Source organism: Sminthopsis crassicaudata, chromosome 3, assembly GCF_048593235.1.
Source record: "Sminthopsis crassicaudata isolate SCR6 chromosome 3, ASM4859323v1, whole genome shotgun sequence".
Lineage (NCBI taxonomy): Eukaryota > Metazoa > Chordata > Mammalia > Dasyuromorphia > Dasyuridae > Sminthopsis > Sminthopsis crassicaudata.
In genome coordinates, this window is record NC_133619.1 from 20,269,701 (window position 1) to 20,293,484 (window position 23,784).

At 33.0% G+C, this 23,784-nt stretch overlaps 1 long non-coding RNA gene across 1 annotated transcript in view; it reads left to right on the forward strand.

Moving 5' to 3' along the window:
* The first annotated feature begins 272 nt into the window (after positions 1 to 272).
* Positions 273 to 23,784, forward strand: part of LOC141564800 (uncharacterized) — an 82,162-nt gene continuing 58,650 nt past the window's right edge. Inside the window, exon 1 of the long non-coding RNA XR_012488728.1 lies at positions 273 to 447. This is a non-coding gene — a long non-coding RNA (uncharacterized LOC141564800). The remainder of the gene's footprint in view (positions 448 to 23,784) is intronic.

Below are 23,784 nucleotides of genomic sequence, written 5' to 3' on the forward strand. Positions count from 1 at the left end.
GAGTCTTTCCAATTTCTTCTTTATTTAGCAGAGCAAGGAGACTACTGAAGTATTTTCAGGTGGAAAAGACTTGGCAACAGATTGAGCACATGCAAAGAGTGTCCGTGACTAATTGAGAAAGACTGGAAAAGTTGAGATCCAGAGCAAAATAGCATAGATTATGGTGCTTTTAAGAAGCAACTATTGTAGTTCATCCTCCATTCCCAAAGAGGACCAATGAAATCTAGAGGAAGATGTTTTGACTTGTAAATAAACTAGATTTAAATGAAACAGGGCTGTGTAAAGTCATCAGTCCCACTGTCTCCTTCAGCTATTCAAAGTCCGGTGGCAAGAAGTAAGCCAGGAAGATAGCTAAAGGTCCTGGATGAGTGGGAGATCTTGACTGCTTAAAGCTAAAATTCTTCCAGGTTTCAGTTTGTCTGAAGCAATACCCATTCAGCAATTAAGGTAAAATGCAAAGCAATCGATTGTCTAATTTGCTCTTTCAAAAGAATAAGTGGGGTTGGGGTGAGGGAAGAAGAAATCTTCAGGGTTTTGGAACAGAAACAGTTTCTTTCACACTCTTTCTGAGTCATTCAAATCCAATGTAGGTATCCCAGCCAATTTGTGAGAGACAGAGTGTTTTGGGGTTAAAGGCATAGTCAAGTATTTCCATTTAAATACCTATGGGCTTGCTCAAACCTGTTTATTTTAGAGCTTCATTTCAAGAAATCATAAATGGAAAACTACAAAAGACAGAAAAGTTAGCAACAGAAAAGCTTTAAAGAAGGATGGATTTATGGGAAAGATAAGAAGTTCAATTTGGACCTATTGATTTTGAGATTTCTATTGGGCATATTTTTAATCCCCTTTACCCATGTTATTTCTAAAGCATTAACTTGCTAAGATAGGTTGTAAACCATGAAGAATTATAGCTTTATTCTTAACTCTTTCCTAAATCTGGCAAATTTTGCATAAACTAATTTAGATATGTATTTTTTTTCCTCTCTAGCTCAGTTGAATTGATTACATTATTTTATCCTTCTTAATGTTAGATCTTTTTATAAGTAGGGCTTCTTAAACTTTTTTCCACTTGTGACTTGAGGTCTGTGTTTGTGACTTGTCTGTGTCTGTCATGTGTTGATTTAAGGAGTTCTATTAAGTTTTAAGAACAATGATTGAGGAATTTGGCAATTGGTCATTTCAAGATTGCAAAGATGCTTAGCACAAAACAAATGCTTTATGAATGTTAACTTCTTTATTGGAGTTAATTGTAACCCATTTTCTCTAACTTGGGAATAACCAAACCAAAACAAAACAAAACAAAGCAAAACAAAATAAGCCAAAACAAAACAAAACAAAACAAACAAATAAACAAATAAATAAATAAATAAATAAATAAATAAATAAGTAAGTAAGTAAGTAAGTAAGTAAATAAATAAATAAATAAAACAAAGGAAAAAACAAACAAACAAAAAAATCTTGACTACTTTTTAAAATCTGGCAGAAAAGCAGACTGTTTCAAAAAGTCTATTATGGAAAAAAAAAAGGGCAAAAACCTTATGTGGCTCAGGTTGTAGCTTTGAATGGAAAAAGGTAAGAGATAGAACAAGAAAAGCTGATGTCAATTGTATTAAAAGAAAAAGAAAGAAAGAAAGAAAGAGAGAGAGAGAGAGAGAGAGAGAGAGAGAGAAAGAAAGAGAGAGAGAAAGAGAGAAAGAAGGAAAGAAGGAAAGAAGGAAAGAAGGAAAGAAGGAAAGAAGGAAAGAAGGAAAGAAGGAAAGAAGGAAAGAAGGAAAGAAGGAAAGAAGGAAAGAAGGAAAGAAGGAAAGAAGGAAAGAAGGAAAGAAAGAAAGAAAGAAAGAAAGAAAGAAAGAAAGAAAGAAAGAAAGAAAGAAAGAAAGAAAGAAAGAAAGAAAGAAAGAAAGAAAGAAAGAAAGAAAGAAAGAAAGAAAGAAAGAAAGAAAATGAATGACTCTGGCAAGTAATAGCCTCCTTTCCATTACCTAGTCAGATTTGTAAACCTGATCAATTTCTGAGGACTATATTTTGTGTGAATTGAAATACAACCAAATAGTAATTCAGTTTATCTGCAACATATAATTAGAATTTAGGGAAACTGATTTAAGGGGGGGGAAAGGGTACGGCTTATTGGTTGATCTAGTGAATGTTGGGGGCTCAGCATGTGTTAATTGGAATTGTGATTCTGAAATTGTGGGAGATGATTATTATTGCCTGGTACATGCTAAATCTGTTTATTCTGGGTATAAGATCTTAGGAATTTGTTTGAATATTGAAACATTACTCCTGGAAATTCGCAGCAATATTTGATTTGATTTGATTTTAAAATAGCTTGTTAAAACAAAGTTCTGATAACGTACCTGAAGAGGTTACATAGTTGTACTCTCTATGAGCTGTTTTAAATTTTGTCAGCATTTTTGAACACGTGTATAAACATTGTGAAGTTATTTAGCTCCTACCTACATTGTGGATCTTAAAAGCTTTGAAGAAAAAGAAAACAAAGGAAAGGAGAAAAGAGGTGATTTTATATACATGGGATAAGAAAGATTGGTTTGCAGAAACAATTGGCAGTTTGAATGAAATGTTTAAAATATCACATGGAAAAGTATCGATTTTTAAAAATAATTTTAATTAAAATTTGAAATGACTGTGAATTACATGAGGCTCCTATTCATTTTTGGATAGGTTGAATTTATGTGACTATCATGTGGAAATTGTGGAATTTATAATTGTGTAGAGGTTATTATCAAAATTGTTAAGGACTATTGGTTTTGAAGCATGCTGGAGGGAAAGAAGGCAAGAGAGAATTTTGGGCAGTTTTCTGGAAAAGAGAGAGATGGGATTGTTAAAGGGGATAGTGTTGGTAATAGGGAAGGAGAGAGAAAAAGAAAGCATATTGGAGAAGGGGAGAGAAGTAGGTTGGAAGAAAAAAAAAAGACGATTCCTTTAATGGAAAGGAACTTGCCATTTCTTTGGAGAAAGAAAACACTCTGGCTGGCTAAATCCTGAGAAGTACTTGGCACCCTAAAAGTTAATTATAAGGAGAAGTTGTGTGGGGGAAGGAGAAAGGGAAAGCTCTTTAGGCTTAGAAGGTGAAGATTTAACTCATCCTCCTCCCCCTTGGCTGTGGCTGCTTCTAAGAAGTAAAATCAAACTGCAGCTCATCCTCAGCTGGTTGAAACATTGATTGCCTTTATTATTTAAAGGAAAAGCCTACATTTATGTGGTGTTATTTATGGAAGGTTTGTTTTATTTTTGTTTTCAAGTCTATGGCTGCCTTAAAGAAAGATCATTTTTGATGCTGGGTATCATAGATTCCACTGCTTAGAAATGTAAGAAGTGATTATTTCTACCAAGGTATCCATCTGTTTTCAGCAAATTACTCAATATTTATTTAAGCTCATAATGGTCTCCTTGTTTAATGAATATGATAACAAATGTGATCTATAGCTTTCTCAAAGTACCTGGAGCAGGATTTTAACCTGATCTGATAATGTATGCACAATTGTTTGTGGTATATTTTTGTTTTATATAGACCTCATCGAACCTGTTATTTGTATTTCCAAAAGTTTATAGGAAATTCTCAACTGGAGAAAGATGAATTAATATTTTTTTAGAATGAAGAAGTTGTTAATTCTGATAAGGTTTCTTTATGTGAGATTAAGATATTATTTGTGAGTTTTAATTGATTGTATTGAGTCATTTTAAAGTATACTCCTTATTTAATAGGACAGTGAGAAAAATAGTTTTGCCTTTGTCCCTTTGAATATATTTCTGCTATAGACAATATGCAATTTAGAACCTTTGTATGTATTGGGCATTTTAAAAGCAAAATGACTTATGTAATGTTGACCTTAAGAACCATCTACTTAGATATGAAAGATAAGCTGTGCACTTTCTAGAATGATTCTCTTACTGTTATAATATTAGGTCATAATCAATACCTATTTAAAATATGTGATCCTTGAGAGCTAGATTCATCTGAAGCTTTGGTTAATGAAATTTGCTATTGGAGATAAAATTTCTTGTGACTGTAATTGATATTATTTGGGAGTTTTAAATTCAATTATGACTGTCTGATAGATCATCAAGCTGGTGCTCCACCACCTGAAACAAACTGGAACAATTACCTGGAGTAAAACTGAGTTAAAGCTGTTTTATTCTGTGTCATATATGTGCTCTCAGATAATTCTAAGAATCAGTTTTGACTTATTATATTATATTATATTATATTTATTATATTATATTAATGTCTGCCTTTATCCTCCTGTAGTGGATTCTATGATCAGAACAAACGTGAGACCTCATTGCTATTTGTTTATTGGTATTGCAGCTGACACATCTTTAATGTTTGTCTGTCCTGTGAGACAAATATGCTTCCTTACATGGGAAGATGCTGGCCAATTTATATTGACCTCTCCACATCTTGTAGCAGTCCTTGTGGACTAGTATTTATATCTCAGACTATTCTAACCTTTATTTGTTAGATTTGTTTTTTATTCTAGATTTTGGTCAAGTTACAGTTGTATTGACCGGCTTCAGGGACCTGGATCAATCCACTGTTTGCTTCAATCATTCCAACACTCAACTCCAAAAAAACATAGGATCCTATAGGATGAATCAGATTTACACCCATTCTTACAGAAAGCAGTTTCAGAAAATGAGACCCTTCCCCTGCCCCTAATGGATTTTGAGCCCCATTGATTTGGGAGGAAAAGGAATTGATTGATGAATGACTGCCAAATTCTGACTGGGTCCCCTATTACAATGTATTTAGGATTTAGGATGAAAAATGTTAGATTAAAATTTGCATAAATGTTGGTGAAAAAGGATGTACCACTAACAATTCAGTTTAGAGCTTATGAAATTATAGTATGTATCTGCATTATCTAATTGAACACAATGTTCCCTTCAGAACATGTAATTATCTGAGCGATCTTTATATAAGTCCCAGAGTACAGAATCCTTCCTGTACAAATATGTTAGAAACTTTAATTCACTTTCAGGACTTATATGTGAAATGGCTACTTGACAATTAAAGCTCTGTCTGCTCCCCCTTGGATAATTCCTTCCACAAACAAGCAAAGGGGATAAGATATAAGGGGCAGGAAAGTTGGTGGATTTTCCCAGAAGCACTTGAAAGAATGGAAAAACACCTCCATCAGACAATTCACCTAGGGATTAGATTGAAGGGATAGCAGCCAAGGGAGAGGTGGGAAGTGGATTTAACAAAATTTAAACCTCTGGCAGCAGGTTACAAGTATTTCTCTGGCCATCATAGTAATTCTTCCCACAACCTCGGTCCTGCCTGACCCTGTTCAGACCATACCACCCTGAGTACCACCAGTTCCTGTTCACTTTAGAAACCCTCCCCATAGTCCTTTTCATCCTTACTCCTTGCTTGGCTTATTACCGATTGTACATTCATTTTTAAACCCCAGCTGGGCTGTGATTACTGGCTTTGCTTTAACTCTCAACCTGCTTATTTTAATGGACTTGTCTTTAGAGATTCAGTTTCTGGGACCACTTACCAATCTACCTGTTCTTGGGAACAACCAAGAATTACCCTTAGAAATCTCTAAGGAACAGATACCTGTCTTGTGACTGCCTCCATCAGTCTTTCTGGTCCACTTTTCCAGTCCTGTAGTCCCAATTGCTTAATTAACATTTCAGTATCCTTAAAGGGTGCTGCTGTTTAGTGTCAGACTCCTGAAGTATGCATACTCTCATACCTTTTCTGTACCCAGATAGCAGTGTTCCCTCAGTTATCTATTCTTCCAGGTGGGGACAGGTGGAGCTATTTCAGGTCTCACCTTCCCCCCTTGGGGTTTCCCTGTCAGCCGGGCAGTGCAGCTCCTTCCCTTCCTAGTAGAGTAAGGATTGGCTAGCACATCTGTTTTGAACAAGGTTGCTCTCTCTACAAGCAGACACTGAGTTAAATGCACAGTTAACCTAAACTCACCTTGAATTATCCATCTCAAACTGGACTCCCTGGCTGAGATAGAGCTCCAGAACTGCAGAGGACCTGACATGCTATTCTTGCAATGGGGAGGCCTCCATGCTGCCCTAAACAAGGGATGCTGTTAACAACTCTGGAGTTTTCAGGGAGTCGAGGTCCTTGCATCTTTTCTAATCTTATTTAAACTTGTCCACTCCCAGGGAGGATTGGTCAAAATGATAGTGTGGGGACCCTCCAAGATGATTCAAAGATTTGAATTCTCCCTAGAAAGAATGGGATATGTTGAGCCCTTAATTAAAAAAAAAAAAAAAAGTCACAGCCAACCCCTCCCCACCTTCCTTGTTATTAGGACTGGAAAATTAAGTTTGTTTTGTTGTTGTTGTTGTTGTTGTTGTTGTTTTAAAGCCCAGGAAATACCTTGAAACTCTGACCATTTTTACATCCCATTGTGTCATAGACTCCAGATGCTTTATCTCAATCCTTGCTAGGATAATTCCCCCTGCTTTAGAATATTGCCCCTCCCTTTGCTGTCTCCTGTCCAAGATCTTATCTTGACCCTTATCCTGTTAGGATTAAGTTAAGATCCTTTGCTAGAATTATGGCTTGTCCATCCTCCCAATAACTTGGCCTCTCTTATCTGCTTTTGTTTCCCTTATCCAACCCTCTTTAGGTAAAACCCTATATAAGTTTCCTGCCTTGGTTTATCTGGGCTAAATGCTTTGAACAAGAGTCCCATTCAGTCAGCTAGCCCAAACTCTCATATTAAAGATTACAAACCAATCTCTGTCTGCCTCAGTTCCTCTGACATTACAATATAACTAGTGTGATCAAGTGATCAAGATTTCATTTTTGGTGGATTGACAAACTTGATTTGAGTGATTATGAAACATGCTACAACTCCAAAATGAGGAGCTTCAAGGTGATTAATATGGCTTACATTTTTGGACATAATGTGGAAATTTATTGTGATTGACTATTATGCATGCTATGTCTTTTTATTTATTTAAAATTGAAGAGAGGTGAAATGAAAAGAAAACAAATGCTAGTTAATTGAAAGATAAAATAAATTTTTTTCTTTTGTTTCTTTACAAGTTTCAGTAGTTTCCTCTTGCCTTTGGAGTAAAACATAATATCTTTTTCCATCTAAAGCTCTTTTTAATCTCACTTCAACTTGTTTCCAGGCTGATTAAAATTACCACTAGAATGGTGCTATGTTGAGCCATCATGATGTTCTTATAAATTATTTCCCACTAAGATGAAACTCAACTATCTGTATTTCATATCACTCAATATTATCATGTGCTCAAAGCTATAATTTTGATACTTTATAAAGATTTCTGGAGGGTAAAAACCATTGACTTTCAGTTAGAACAAAATTTAATACTTCTTTTTCAGTTCAAAGTTTAAATAATCAGAATTCCCCCCCCACCCCATTTCAAATTTGGATTAGTTTGAATCACTCTTATTTCCTGAGTTAAAGATGTCATATTTCACTTTCAGATCTTGAATAAAATAATTTTATTACCTTTTTAAAAAGACAATGACTGCCTTTTTTAACCATGAAATCAGATTTGTAAGTTTCTTGCATCTATAGATTTATAGTTTCCAGAGAGAAAGCAAAATAGAATTATTGCATTTTCCTTTAGTGACTTGTATCTGAAATACTGAGCTGAGTTCTGGACAATGAATTTTAGATAGGATAGTTGAGCTTGGTGCAGATTCAGAGGAGAGCCCAGATGGTGACAGGCCCATTAACTAGGTCATACACAGAAGATTTGAAGGAATCAAAACCAAACTCTATCAAGAGAAGAGATTTAATAGAGACATAGTTAATGCTTTTAGCTCTTTACACATTTATCATTTGAAAGATAAGTAATGGTATAGAAAGCATGTTGGACAGTGAAGAGTTGGAGAGTATAGGTAAGAAGAAGTTCTTGAGGAATCACTTTCCCTCAATTTCCTCATCTGTGAAATGGGTAAAATAAAACACAACTCACAGTTTTTATGAAGATAAAATTAGATAAAATTGTTAAGTTAAATGTTAAAATACAATGTAAATGCTAAAAGTGGTGGTGGGGATGATGATGGAAAGAACTGTTGGACTCAGATTTAGGTACACCTGGGTTTGGTTCCTCAAAAGACTGATGTAGCATCTCAATGCCACAGTTAGTTTTTTCAGTTTTTTTCTCTTTAAAATTTTTATTAATATGTTTTAAATTATAGTTTATATCACAGTAATTTTATGAGATATCTTAAAACAATGTAAAAGAACTAAATAGAAGTATTAATCTAGATGTGGAAATATGAAGAAGTATAAATGAAGTACCCCATGTGAGAATGATTCACATTGTGAAGAAGTCACATGAGACACATTTATCACAGCCACAAAGGATGCTGTTTATTAGGTGAAACAGTTCACTGACTTAATCAAATAAGATTAAGCAAGCTGGAATCACATGTGATTAAGCAAATAGCTTCTAGCATCTAGTGGTAGATTTGTAAAGTCTCAAGAAAGAAGGGGAGGGAAGCAAGGGAAACATCTAGGGAATTAAGAAGGAACTGGGGAAGAGTTGGGAAGGAGTTAGGGAGGGGCCATGTGGAGAACAAACTTCCAAGCAGATGTGACAGAGACCTAGTACAAGGTTAAGTTTGTCTTAATATATGCTAATCAAGACAGTCTCTGGAATTGGTCTAACTCTGTGACAATGGAAACTGGATGGGTGATTTAAGTTCTGACAATGGAGATTAAAGTTCCTGTTCCATATCATAATGACCTCATCTAAATGAACAAAACACTATATATCTGTAGCACTTCTTGATCTCTATTTATTGAAAAATAATAGAAACTTTTTTTGTCTCTCTCACCCCTCAACCAATTGGAGGGTGGGAAATCTTATATAGATCCAGAGATTGATAATGATAAAATTATTATGCTATAATATATTTTAATATTATATGGCATATGTGTAAAGGGCTAGAACTGAGCAAATGCACTTGGATAATGGAGTGCGTGAGACTAATTGCCAATTGGACAATTCTCTATTAACATGTTTGAAGGATGACCCTCCCCAACTATTCTGTGCTGGCTCAATTGGTGGGACAAAGAAGGGGAAGTGACTTGCGTGGGTGGAGTAGGAGGAGGAAATTGAGGCATTCATTGAGGTGGGGAGAGAGGAAGGAGGTGTGGAGATTGCTAGATCTAATCCCCTGAAGGTGACCTCAAAAGACCAAGAATAAAGATTTTTGATTATCCTGACTCCAGCTGATTTCTGGGAAGACAGAGTTCCAGCACATATGCTTTATTAAATTAAGTATATTATATCTTATCACACAATACTATATTTTCCCTATGATATCACATCACATAGTATCAAATATATTGCATCAGGATTGTCTTGCCCCGTAATAAATTGTTTTATATGTATATATACTTTCAGTATTATATTGCATTATATCATATATTATATTTTATCAAATTATATAGTATTATTTCATCTCATACTATATTGGGGTAGATTATGTAGTAATACAAATGATAGATAAATCATGTTACTTATCAAGATAACACAAATAAAATAACAGTCACATGCCATACCATACATTTTATTATGTAATATTGTTATTAAATCAATATTACCTATATTTTTATTAAATTATATGTCATTTTGAAATAATAAAAGTTACTTCATTGTAAAATAATTAATTTTACTGCATTATATTATAAAGATATGTTGTTATATTTATAAAATAGCATATTCTTTTGATATCACATTATACCATACTATATCATATTATAGTTGATCATCATTTATAATATTATATGGAATATATTATTATTTTAATCCCATTACATTTCAACTTCAGGAACATTAATAGAATTGTCAATTCAAATAAAATGATTCTTCATAAAATATAAAGTACCCAAATTAAATAAAACAAGAAATTTAAAAATGGATCAACCCAATCTCAGAAAATGAAAAATGAACATTCAGTAAATGAGCTATCAAAAGTTTCAGAAGGAAGGAAATCAGAAGATTTAAATTTTATTTCTACTAGATATTTAAATATAGATTAATGTCTTTACTACAAAAATAATTTTAATGAAGAATTTTTTAAAATATTAATTTATGTTGATGAAACTAATAAGTTGTGAATGCCTTACCACAGAGGATGATGCATCTTGGATAATACAGACCTCCTTAGTACCCCCCCAATTGTCTCTCCCATATGACTGAAGGGCTGGAGGGCATATCTTCAATGCAGGTATGATTTTTGTGTGTGTTGGTTTTATTGAATAAACACTCTCTTCCTAATGCAGATCTGTAATTTCCAGTCAATTTCTAGTCTTAAAGAGTTTCCTGAAGGCACAGAAATAGTATATGCCAGGCAATACTTGAATCCAGGTCTCTCTAAACTTGAGGCCAGCTCTTTAACAACAACCTACATATTGCCTCTCTGAATTGATAAATAGAGCATCTAAATAGCTCATCTACATCATGAGTCCAATTCTTTATGTTCCTATGAAAAATATATTTCTGAATCTGGTAACATATATATATATATATATATATATATATATATATATATATATATATATATATATATATATATATATATATATACATATATATCAGCATATTAACTTTGCATAAAATGTTTTGGGTAAAATACATTTTCTAACTTTTTTAAAAGACTACAAATAATTTTAAGAAATTAAGCAAATTATTTCTATGATAAATTTATTAATTCCTCATGGCACAAGATACATCTGCATACATGTCTTAATTTCAGCAAAATAAACCAAATTAAAATTTTAAATGACCTCTAAAATATTTATTTATATCTATTTACTCATCTATCTGTCTAGGTATTTTCAATTATTATCATTAATTACTTTAATAACGAGGAAAAGTATTTGGTAATTTCAGAAAGTTGATATCAGAAAGATAGTTGTAATTATATTTAGGAAAATGGCTTAAGTCCTTTTTCTTTTTATAACAAGGACAAGATATTAGAAATGCATAGGATAACTAGTTAAAATATACTAATTTAATAATTTTGTAAGTATTTAAGAAACCACATTCTACCATGAAAAAAAATAACCATACATGATAGGAACAGGAAGGTATACAACGACAAGCAATAATGTGAAGTGATGGATTTCTTTTCTTTCTTCAAATACCTGAATTTACTGCTCACATCTAGCTTCTGCCTAGAGGAACAATAGGTATAATTTATCTTGGGCTCTTTTCTCTTTTCTCTTTCATTGTTCCAAACGCATCCTATTTTGTTTCACCCCAAGGACTTGTTGTTCCCATGTTTTCTAATAAACATTTGAAAGATATTTGTCTCATGTTTCATCATTCACTCACCCCAAAGGGCCAATAATGCACTATGATAAATTTATTTAATTCAGGAAACATTGATTTAGCTATTACGATATTTCAGACACTGTAATAAGTTATGGAAACTGACAAAAATGAAATAGTCCTTACCCTCAAGGAACTTAGACTCTTTTGACAACTGTAATACACACAGCAATGACTAAATATCAACTAGAAACAGTTATTTCACATGGGAAAGATCACTAAAAGCATCAGGGGTCATCAGTAAAAGGCTCCCATAAAATGATGTATATTTTGACATATCTGAGCTGGGGGTACTTTGAGGCATAAAATGAGTAGGAGAAAAACAACTTATGAATTAATGAAATACCTCAGGATAGAAATTATAAAGTTTTAATGTTCAAAAGGAGCAATGTGGAAAATTTCCAGGTAATCTGTATTTAATGGCACTGGCTATCTTTTTTTTTTTTTTTAATTTTTTTTTAAATTTTTATTTTATTTTATAATTATAACTTTTTTTGACAGTACATATGCATGGGTAATTTTTTACAACATTATCCCTTGCACTTACTTCTATTCAGATTTTTTCCCTTCCTCCCCCAACCCCCTCCCCCAGATGGCAAGCAGTCTTATATATGTTAAATATATTACAGTATATTCTAGATACAATATATGTGTGTAGAACCGAATTTTTTGTTGCACAGGAAGAATTGGATTCAGAAGGTAAAAATAACAATTTACATTCATTTCCCAGTGTTCCTTTTCTGGATGTAGCTGGTTCTGTCCATCATTAATCAATTGGAATTGGATTAGCTCTTCTCTATGTTGAAGATATCCACTTCCATCAGCATACATCCTCGTACAGTATCACTGTTGAAGTGTATAATGATCTTCTGGTTCTGCTCGTTTCACTCAGCATCAGTTGATGTAAGTCTCTCCAAGCCTCTCTGTATTCCTCCTGTTGGTCATTTCTTATAGAACAATAATATTCCATAACATTCATATACCATAGTTTACCCAACCATTCTCCAATTGATGGACATCCATTCATCTTCCAGTTTCTAGCCACTATGAAAAGGGCTGCCACAAACATTTTGGCACATACAGGACCCTTTCCCTTCTTTAGTAGTTCCTTGGGGTATAAGCCCAGTAGTAGTATGGCTGGGTCAAAGGGTATGCACATTTTGATAACTTTTTGGGCATAGTTCCAGATTGCTCTCCAGAATGGCTGGATTCTTTCACAACTCCACCAACAATGCATCACTTAGAGAACCCCAAAGACTCTGCTAAAAAGCTATTAGAAATAATTCAGAATTTTAGCAAAGTCGCAGGATACAAAATAAATCCACATAAAAATCCTCAGGATTTTTATACATTACCAACACAATCCAACAGCAAGAGATACAAAGAGAAATTCCATTCAAAATAACGGTCGATAGTATCAAATATTTGGGAATATATCTACCAAAGGAGAGTCAGGAATTATATGAGCAAAATTACAAAACACTTGCCACAAAAATAAAGTCAGATTTAAATAATTGGAAAGACATTCAGTGTAGCACTGGCTATCTAAAGGCATTTCAATAGCTATTTTTATCCAATCTATGATTTTGATATACAAGAGATCAGGCCAGCTAAGAGAAAATATTTTGAACAAAGGATGTCTGGAATCTTTCAAATCCTACCACCTACAAAACTACATACTCAGAGTAGTATTTTTGGTTGAATATATCAAAAACCCAAGATGATTTCACCTTTGTATTCTTTAGGGGATATATTATTTCATCTCTGAAAATCTGAGCAAAAGCCATAATATAAAGGACAGGAGAGATAGTGAAACTAGGTTTCTCTAGCCCATTCATCTCATTAACTTGGTAATGTTTTGGAAGTCTCAATAACTTTACTATTAATTTTGATGTGGATATTTAATAAATTGGTAAGAGAGCCCTTGGGAAAATTTTGCATAAGGGATGAAAAAGTTGTTTGTAATTTAAGCAGTTTGTGGACACAAAATTTTTAAACATCAAAATATCCACATTGGTCATGTTGGCACAGTGAGGAAGGGGTATTCTATAGAGGAATGAATTGATTTTTATGATATTAAATGGTATCATAAAAATCAATTCATTCCTTGTAGATGGTATTTATACAGCAGGATCACATCTATTAAACTTAGCATGTAGCCAAAATGGATGTTCCAAAGTGCTTTATTTGGTTAGGTCAATTGCAGCTTGTTCATAATTTTTTTCTCATTTTATTCTATATTTAGTAGACAAATGTTATGGTATCTTTTCCTTCTTGCCCTTTCTTTCTCCCCCTCTCCCTCTCCCTCTCCCTCTCCCTCTCCCTCTCCCTCTCTCTCTCCCTCTCCCTCTCCCTCTCCCTCTCCCTCTCCCTCTCCCTCTCCCTCTCTCTCTCCCTCTCCCTCTCCCTCTCCCTCTCCTTCTCCCTCTCCCTCTCCCTCTCCCTCTCTCTCTCTCTCCTCTCTCTCTCTTTCACACACACACACACACACACACACACACACACACACACACACACACACACTTTTTTAGAAAAACCCACCTAGATTCACTATGCTGATTCTCACAGAATAAAATCTATTTCTGATTTTCATCATACTTCATGACATGGAATAACATTTACTTTTGAAATCTCTATTAAGTCTAATGAATGAAATAGAGAGAGATGCCATGAATTCCGAATTAGGAGGACCTGTCAGCCAGGCTGTTTTCTGACAGATAAAAACAAAACAAATTGAGCAGGAAGGTCACTAATGTGAATAAACAGAGCAAGAAGTCATCATCTTGATGAAGTGATTTTCTGAATTTGAACTGGAATGCAATATTCAAAATATAAAAACAGTTCTTTCTTTCTGGCTCTGCTTTTATTCTGGAAACACATTTTAAAAGAAACTTTCATGTGAACTGATTCTACAAGTTATGAGATGTGATACTTCTAAACATACATTTTTCGTGTGACAGAGAATATATATATATTTCATGTTTGTAGTGAGGGCTTCTTTGCTCCAAAAATCCAGAGATATGATGTTGTTAGATTGCTAACTGTTTGAGATATGAGAAAAATGAAAAATGACTCTTTAGCAAGCATTTATTAAGCATCAACTTTGTAGGACAGTGTTTAATTGTACTAGACACTGGACAGATTAGGGACCTATGATTTACAACATAAATCAAGGTAAATCTATAATTTACATTCTGAACATTTTCTCAGGTTTAGGTAGTATTAGAGACATATCATTATAGCATTATAAAAATATCATTGTCACATCCCTACCATGTGTCAGAAACAGAATAGAAAACCATGTCTTTCTGATTCTAAGACCATCATTCTTTCCCTTAAACAATCATACCTCTTATCTTTGAAAAATATGTCCCTGGAAAAGATATCCATTATTTTTTGTCAATTTAATCATATTTCAAGTGTACAAAATTTTCTCCTTATGTAAAGAATTCCTGTTGTTGCATTTGTTTTATATGTTGCCTGGACTCAAAGATGGCCACAAAAAGGTAGAAACAGAAGCAAAATGTGTACAAAAATGCAAAAATAATACTTTGGATTTGTAAAATAAATTCCAAGATATTTCATGTAGTGCTAAAGAAATTAAAATGTTTAATATCATAGGAAATATACATTTGACCAAGGGATATTTCAAGAAATGGAATGTTTCTAGTGAATCTAGAAGACAAGACTAAACCCTTTCCAAATATGTGACTGTTTTTTACTATCAATCTTTCACATAGATTGATAGTAAACAAAAAAAAATCACATACGTGTTTCATCATGTCAATTTCCGGAGTATCTCTTTGGAGATAAAGTATTTGAAATTTTTTTCATCTAGTAAAGGATGGAAATGTCCTAACCCACAGAAAACCTCACTAACACTAATTGAGATCTGTAAATTTCAGATGCTTTCCATGATAAACAAAAAACACAAAAACAAACCAAAAAAAAAAAAAATATATATATATATATATATATATATACATATATGTATGTATTGTGGGGGTTATAATTGACAAAATATACAAGAAAAATCACTGAGACGATTCTGTGTCATTGGCCCATTATTAAATAGTCTATGGTCCCCTCTAATGAAGTGGACCTCAGATCTTCCTTCTGATCAGATATCGCCCCTTCTTCCAGGGCCTCATTTTTAGGGTGAGATATTCAAATATTCAAAAGAACAAAATATAGTATTTCTTTAGTTGATAGACCTTGCTTTTGACATATCACCTTTTTTTTTAATTAATTTTATAATTATAACATTTTTTGACAGTGCATATGCATAGGTAATTTTTTTTTTTTTTTTACAACATTATCCCTTGTACTCCTCCAGAGCTGCCCTCTTTATCCTCCCAGAGAATGGGCGTGGGATAATGCAAGGGCTTCTGGGAAGAATTTCTTCAACCAATGAACTTGCTCCTCCTAAGCATGCAAGCTCTTCCCCAGGAAAGGCTAGAACTAGAGAATTGTCAAGTACCAAACTTAGCACTTAGTAAGAACCTAACATCCCTTCTGTTCTGAATTTTTCCCCTCCTTCCCTCCACCCCCTCCCTTAGATGGCAGGCATTCCTATACATATTAAATATCTTATAGTATATCCTAGGTACAATATGACATATCAGTTTTTGATACATCAGGCTTCACAAATTGGACAAAGTATGCGACATCTCCACTGACTAAGGGGTCCTAAAATGGACATAAAACTATCACCTGCTCATGTTGGACAAAAATGAGGGATATGGACATACAAAAATAAGTTTGAGGACTTTCCAAAAACTCAAGGCATCCTATTTAGGCTGGTTTTGGTTATGGAATTTGAGCGAAACAGTATAGAAATACCTTGGTCAGCATTTTATGGTTATGCAAGTGAGACATGTAGCTTAGTAAACAAGTATTGAACATTACATTAAAGTTTGAGGCACATTATAAAGGTCTACTACAAGAACCTAGCTTATCTAATTATCACTATATGATTTATGTAAAATATAAAATTAATTAATACTGATTACAAGAGACTAGGGGTCCAAATGAATTATTTCTGACAGTATGATCATGAAATATTTTAATTTTTACCTACTACCATTTAATTTGCATTTCAGTGGAGAAGGTATAAAATAAGCACAAAGATTTGTTATCACAAGTTAGAAAATAATTAAGTTAATAGCTGAGGACACACAAAATAGCATGAGATAATCCAAGAAAATGGGGGCATTTAAGAGTTTGGTCAATCAGGAAAGACATCAAGAAAGAGAAGGAACCTGGCCTAGGCAATGAATAAAGATACAACTTCTGAGGGTATGGAAATGCAATAGGAGAACATTTCAGCCACATATGACAGTGCATATAGAACTACAGAGGTGAAGGACTGGAAGACAAGATTGGTAACTAGTCCACTTTCACTTGAAATGAAAGAGGACACAAAGGATTCAAAAATCTTTTTGAGTCAGATTTTGGAAAGTCTTAAATGATGGGCCCTACCTACAGTCTGTTATTTACTGGACTAAGATTGTAATATAGTGGAAAGAACTCAAAGTTTTGATATGGGGAATGACATTGATTTATTTCACTTCAACATCCATTTACTGTATAGAAAACTTGGGGATAGACACTGGAAATACAAAATTAAAAACAAAATAATCCCTGACCACAGGAAGCTTGTATTTTATTGAATGGAATCATGATAGAAAGATTTAAAATATTTACAATTACATACTGGAGAAAGCACTAGCTGGGAAAACTGTAGATATTATAAAATATTTGAGAGTCTACCTACCAAGACAATTAGAAACCATTTTCCCTACAAATAAAATTAGATATAAACAATTGGAAGAATACCAAGTGCTCATGGGTATACAAGTTAATATAATAAAAATGACAATTCTTCCTAAATTAATCTACTTATTCAGTGTCATACTAATCAAAATGACAAGAGATTACTTCATAGAGTTAGAAAAAAAAATAGCAAAATTCACTTGAAAGAACAAAAGGTCAAGAATTTCAAGGGAATTAATGGGAAAAATGAAAATGAAAATGGCTTAGTTATACCATACCTAAAACTCTATTATAAATCAGTGATCATCAAAAACATATGGTAGGGGCAGCTAGATGACACAGTGGATAGCCCTGAAGTCAGGAGGACCTGAGTTCAAATGTGGTCTCAGAGACTTAACACTTCCCAGCTGTGTGACCCTGGGCAAGTCACTTAATCTCACTTGCCTCAGGGAAAACAACCAAACTAACAAACAAACAAACATTTGGTAAAGTAGAGGATCAATAGAACAGGTCAGGTTCACAAGACATAACAATCAATGACTATAGTAATGGAGTGTTTGATAAACCCAAATGGAGTGTTCGATTTTAAGATAAGAACTCACTATTTGACAAAAATTGCTGGAAACACTAGAAAAAATTATAGCAGAAACTAGGCATGGACCAACACCTAACACCCAGAAGCTGGGGTCTTTGGGTTCAAAAAGGGTGATACTATAAGTAATTTGAACAAGGGATAGTTTATCTCTCAGATCTGAGTTTACCTCAAAAGGGAGGAAATTATGACCAAATAAGAACTAGAGAACATTAGGAAATGTAAAAATGAATAATTTTCTTACTTTAAATTATCTTAATTTATAAAGGTTTTGTACAAACAAAACAATGCAGCCATGATTAGAAGGGGAAAAAATTTTTGAATCCAGTTTTTCTTTTCTTTTTTTTTTTTTTTACATTTTTAAAATTAATTTTATAATTATAACTTTTTTATAGTACATATGCATGGGTAATTTTTTACCAGTTTTTCTGATAAAGGCCTTATTTATAAAATATATAGAGAATTGATTTAAATTTATGAGAATTCAAGTCATTCCCTAATTAATAAATGATCCAAGCATATGAAGAGACAATTTTCAGATGAAGAAATTAAAGCTTCATCTATTATCTAATTTATCATTATCTTTTCCTGTCATCTTAATCAATCTGAGAAGCATGATGTAGTACCTCAAGTTGTTTTAATTTACATTCCTTTAATCAATAATGATTTAAAGTATTTTTATATAATTATAAATGGCTTTAATTTTGTGATATGAAAATTGTATGTTCATAACCTTTGAACATTTATCAATTGGGGAATGACTTGTATTCTTATAAATTTGACAAAATTCTTTATATATTTTAGAAATGAGATCTTTACCAGAAATATTGTCTATAAAGATTTTTTCCCAGTTTTGTACTTCTCTTTTAATCTTGTTTCGGTTGGTTTTGTTTGTGCAAAACCTTCTTAATGTAATGTAATCAAAGTTGTCCATTTTGTCTTTCATTATGTTCTTTAGTTCTTCTGTAATCATAAATTCCTCCCTTCTCCAAAGATCTGATAGGTAAATATCCTTTGGTCTCCTAATTTTTTATGGTATCATCTTTTATGCCCAAATCATGAATCCATTTTGAACTTATTTTGGTATGGGCTGTGAGATGTAGGTCTATGCCAAGTTTCTGACAAATTATTTTCCAGTTTTCCCAGCAATTTTTGTTAAATAATGAGTTCTTATTCCAGAAGTTGGAGCTATTTCTTAGCCAGTACTAAATGGTATTGATAACTACTGCTTTATGATATAGTTTTAGATTTGGTACTATATAAACATATTATATTTAACAAATAATTTAACATATTTAACATATATGGGACTACCTGCCATCTAGGGGAGGTGGTGGAGGGAAGGAGGGGAAAAGATGAACAGGGTCAATGTTGCAAAATTACCCATGCATATGTTTTGTATATAAAAAGCTATAATTAAAAAAAAAAAAAAAGACTTGCTGCCATAGATTTGTGCAAACTAGCTCCTTATTAATGCTTTAATTTATTTTTCATCAGTGGTAAGTTTATCCTTTGCATCTTTGATGCTAGTGATTTTTTTTCCTTTCTTTTTTCTGATCAAATTAAACAAAGGTTTATCGATTTTTGTTAGTTTTTTCATAAAACCAACTCTTTTGTTTAATAGTTCAATAGTTTTCTTAGTCCTATTAATCTTTTCATTGAGTTTCAAAATTTCTAATTTGGTATTTAATTGGGGGTTTTCAGTTTGTTCTTTTTCTAGCTTTTTTAGTTTCATGCCTAATTCATTGATCTACTCTTTCTCTATTTTATTTATGTAGCTATTTAGAGATATAAAATTTCCCTAAGGACTGCTTTGGTTGCATCTCATAGATTTTGGTATGGTTTCTCATTATTATCATTTTCTTGGATGAAATTGTGGATTGTTTTTGTGATTTGTTGTTTGACCTACTCATTTTTAAGAATTAGATTATTTAATTTCTAATTGGTTTTTAGTCTATCTTTCCCTGATATTTTATTGGATATAATTTTAAATTGCATTTTGGTCTGAAAAAGGAAGCATTTACTATTGCTGCTTTTTTACATTTGATTGTGAGGTATTTATGCCCTGATGTGTGGTAAATTTTTGTGTAGATGCCATGTACTGCTGAAAAAAAAGGTATATTCCTTTCTGCTCCTATTCAGTTTTCTTTGAGGTCTATCATATCTAAGTTTTCTAAGATCTTATTAATCTCCCCAGTTTTTTTTTTCTTCTTTCTTTTGTGATTAGATCTGTCTGATTCTGAGAGGGGAAGCTTGACGTCCCCTACTATAATCGTTTTGGTATCTATTTCTTCCTTTAACTAGGTTAAAATCTTCTATAGGAATTTTTCTGCTTTTCCACTTGGTATATACATATTTAATATCCTTTAATATAATTACTACTTCATTATTTACGTATCCTTAATCAAGATGTATTTTCCCTCCTTATCTCTTTTAATAAGACCTATTTTTTTTAATTTTGCTTTATCTGAGATTAGAATTGCTACCTCTGTTTTTCTTTTACTTCAGCTAAAGCATAATAAATTATGTTCCAGCCTTTTACCTTTAATTTCTCTGTATCTCTCTGTATCAAATGTGTTTCTTTCTGTTTTTTAATCCACTCTGTTATTTGCTTCTCCTTTATGGGGGAGTTCATTCCATTCACATTAACAGTCTATTTCCCTCCATCCTATTTTGTCCACTATATACATTTTTTCCTCTCATTCTACCCTGTCCTTTTTTACCCACTCCACCCATGCCCTTATGTCCTGTTACTCTTATGAAGATAAAGTGAGATATTTATGAAGTACTTTGTAAATCTTTAAGCACTATTTATAAATGTTGTTATTGATATTTCTGCTTTCATTATTAATTGCTATTTTTTTAAGGAAAATACTGTATAACATGCATCTAGAGGATGAATGACATGATAATGGGTCTGAAAGCAAGGTTATTCAGGCCAGTTCCAATGATCTTGTGATGGAGAGAGCCATTTGTACCCAAAGAGGGATACCCAGTGGGGACTGAGTATGAATTACAACATAGTATTTCCAATTTTTTATTGTAGCTTGTTTGCATTTTATTTTCTTTCTCATTTTTTTCCTTTATGATCTGATTTTTCTTGGGTAACATGATAATTAGGGAAATATGTATAGAGGAATTGGATATATTTTACATATATTAGATTACTTGCCACCTAGGAGAGGGGATGAGGGGAAGGGAGGGAAAACAACTAGAACACAAGACTTTGCAAGGATAAATGTTGCAAATTTTATCTATGTCTATGTTTTTGGGAAAAAAAAAGGTTTAACAAAAAGGAAGGAAGAAAGGAAGGAAAGAAGGAAGGAAGGTGGGAGAGAGAGAGGTAGGGAGGGAGAAAGGGAAGGAAGGAGAGAAAGAAGGAAGGAAGGAAGGAAGGAAGTTGGGAGAGAGAGGTAGGGAGGGAGTAAGGGAAGGAAGGAGAGAAAGAAGGAGGGAGGGAAGCAGGGAAGGAAGGAGGGAGGGAAAGAAGAGTAAAAATCATGCCATATAAAAAAACAATTAAAGTGTCTGACTATGTTAAGCTTGTAATAGAGTAAACTTGTATGACAGATGAGGCAAAGAGGGAATAATTATAGCAGTCTTCTAATAGCTGAAGTTCTGTTAGATAGATGAGGCAATCTTATACATGGAGAAAAGTAATGGATTTGGAATCAGATAATCTGGGTTCAAATCTTTGCTCTGTTAATTAGCACTCGTTAGATCTTTGGCAACTTATTTCACTTCTCTAGGCCTTAATTTCCTCATCAATTAAATGAAAGGGTTGAACTAAATGCTTCCAGATCTCATTTTGATGCCTGACATTCAGCAATTTTAACTAACAAAGAAGCAAATGTTAGCTCAATATAGAAAGAACATAACAGCTAGATTTGTTCCAAAAATAGAAGAAGCTTTGTTGTAAGAAGGTGATCATTATTTGATTAGAAATGTTATGATCATTTGTCATGAAGGATGTAAAGATGATTGTAGCTATCCAAAAAGTAGGAGTGAATGACCATGACATTAATGTGCCCTTTAAATTAAACAAAAGGTCTATGAGTTTACCTTCAATAAGTTCTTTTAGTTGGTATTATAACATCTGTTAATGTTATAGAAATGTGTTTATAGAAACTGCAAAAACCAAAGAATTAAAATGTGAACTATGTAAAATCCCAACTAAAACCCTAATGTGTCTAATGTATTCATTCAATATATAACTAAAAGCCCAAGAAAGGCAATACTCTCAATGTAATAAATTTTTACAAAACAATTGGCAATTTTCAATTATCAAAATTGTAGGTTTTGCATTTTGTATCCTTTTCACCAAATAGGAAAAAATTATCTTTAAGAAATTTATTGTGATCTTGAAATATGTAGTACATAAATAGTATTATTGATGAAAGCTTTAGCATGAAACCAAATGGAACATGTGATTCAGCTCTCTTTAGAACACTGGAAGGTTAAATATTTGTTCTGTACTTTAGAAAGTCAATATTCTAAATAACCAGGCATACTTATAAGGAAGATTATTGCTGTGCTATCATATGAATAGCATTCTTTTCTATTTTCTAAAATTAATGATAATTTATTGTGAAATTATCTCAATATCAATAGAAAAATATGGATGACAAAAGAAATATATTAAGGATTTTTATGAACTACAATGAAGCAAAATTGGTTTTCTTCAGAAAGTAGTATTATTTTACCTATGTGACATTTCTAATATATGAATGGATTCAAATAGAACTTGCATATATGTCTATTTCTATCTATATACATATTTGTATCTATCTATCTATGTATAAGGCAGGTGACGGTGCATAAAATGTTGGTACTGGAGTCAAGAAGAACAAAGTTCAAATCTGACTTCAGATACTTACTAACTATATGATCCTAGGCAAATCACTTCAGTTTCCTCGTCGGTAAAATGAGTTGGAGAAGGAAATTGCAAAGCACTTTAGTGTCTTTGCTAAGAAAACCCCAAATGGGTTTAATGAAGAATTGGATATGAGGGAAACTTCTATACAATGACAACAAAGACTTTGTGACAGGAATAATTAGTGAAGGATTGATGCAAGTGCCATATTTTAATTATCAACTGGATATTGGGAGAGAAAGGTCTTTCCTTCCATTCAACTTATTTTAATACATCTCAGTCAGTTGTAGGATATAAGCGCTCTACACTATACAAAGCATTTAGAGGAAAGAACCATAAAGTTTTGCTAATATAGATACGGTAGGAATAAAGACTTTGGCAAAAATAATGCAGGTGTCTATGATGGGCTAAGAAATTAAGGGAAGAGTCAGAGTAAAGAAGTACAAATTAAGAGATCCTTTCATGAAGGAAGACTATTGCTCTCATTTTTGAAGGGAACCAAGTAGAACTAAAAGAAATGGTTTCACCCAAAAAATAATAAGAAAAGAATCCTAAATGAAAAAGAAAAATAAGGTTTAATGGAGAATTGTAGTAAAAATGTGCTTTGCTAAAACCTATATATGGGTCTGCTATTTTACTAAAATGTAATGTTCTCTCTTAGGGTAAAGGCTGCTTTGATTTTATCTTGGTTTCCTCAGGTCCTGGCACATAGTAGGCACTGAAGAAGTATTTAATTTCTAATTGACATAGTAGGCACTGAAGAAGTATTTAATTTCTAATTGACTTATTGTTTAATCATATATTTGCATGAGGATAATAATGATGATGATATATTTATGTATATACACATATGTAATATTCTCTTTAAAATGTAATATTCTTTTGTTGAGGTTTTCTTGGGGTCTCTGGAGCAGCCTTCGTTTCAGTTCATTAATCACCCCAAATGCAGCCAGGGGTTAAAGTCCAAATCCTTTATTGTCTCCTTCAAAGTCTTATCTCCTTTCCTGCCCCATGGTTAGCTTTCTTATATTCCAGATCCTTTATTATCTCCTTCCTGGAGCTGGGCAGCTTTCTGGAGAGCCTTTCAGTCTGGCCTTGGTTCTGAGAGCTTGAGCTCCTCACCCTGACTGAATCCTGGCTGAGGTTCTTGGCTTATATATCCTTTCTTATCAAAGGTGTGAATCTTGTAGAACTATAATAAGTACTAAGTACATGG